Source organism: Colobus angolensis, unplaced genomic scaffold, assembly GCF_000951035.1.
Source record: "Colobus angolensis palliatus isolate OR3802 unplaced genomic scaffold, Cang.pa_1.0 Scaffold293, whole genome shotgun sequence".
Lineage (NCBI taxonomy): Eukaryota > Metazoa > Chordata > Mammalia > Primates > Cercopithecidae > Colobus > Colobus angolensis.
Window position 1 is genome coordinate 1,121,087 of NW_012116188.1, and position 1,003 is coordinate 1,122,089.

Here is a 1,003-nt window from a genome sequence, read left to right on the forward strand (position 1 = left end):
TTTTTTTGAGGCAGGCTCTTGCGCTGTAGTCCAGGCTGAGCGCAGTGACGCCATCACAGCACATTGCAGCCTGGACCTCTGGGGCTCAAGGGATCCTTCCACCTCAGCCTTCTGAGTAGCTGGGACCACGGGGATGCACCACCACGCCCAGCTAATTTTTTTAAAAAAGTGTTTCCGGAGATAGCGTCTCGCTGTGTTACCCAGGCTGGTCTCGAACCCCTGGCCTGAAGCGATCCTCACGCCTCGGCCTCCCAAAGTGCTGGGATTACAGGCGTGAGCCACAGCGCTCGGCTTTTTACCCCTTTCTAACGTTTTCCATGCCCATCGGTGCCCTGCCCACCCTCTCTTTATCTCTCCCTTTTCCCTCTGTTTTTTCCTCGCTGAAGTCCGTTGGCGAAAGAAAATTCATGTGCAAGTCTGGTTGTGAATAAAGTCCTGAGGTGTGTTAAGTGAAATTGCTACAAATTTGATTTTATGTACTGCTGCAGGCACATTGAGAGGAGAAACGTCAAGTATTCCAAACAACCTAGTTGAGAGTGGTGGTGTTCGGGTGATTGGTTGGCTTTTTTTTTTTTTTTTGCACTATACTCTTTGTAAGGCAACATTAGTTTAATGAAAAGAATTGTGATAAACATAAATATGTGATTAACACAGAAGAGGCAAATAGTAAACAAGTCAGAAGAAACAAGACCCTCTCCAAATAAACAGTAATAAAAAGTAACTGATTTATTTGGTATCCAAGAAGTTACAATACTGCTAGACCTAATAGAATGAAGAGATGGAATGATGTAGGGAGAAAGGCTCTGAAATCACAACTGGTTGGAAAAAAACTTTAATTGCATAATCTTATTTGTCACATCCACCTGCCAGATGTAAAGCTTATTGCTGTTTGTGGAGATGTGCAGACCAATAAAAAGCCTATTTAATGAAAGTATCAGTAACTAAAAAAAAAAATTGCCAGTGACTGAAATGATGAAAACAAAAAAATTCGGTAGCATCTTAA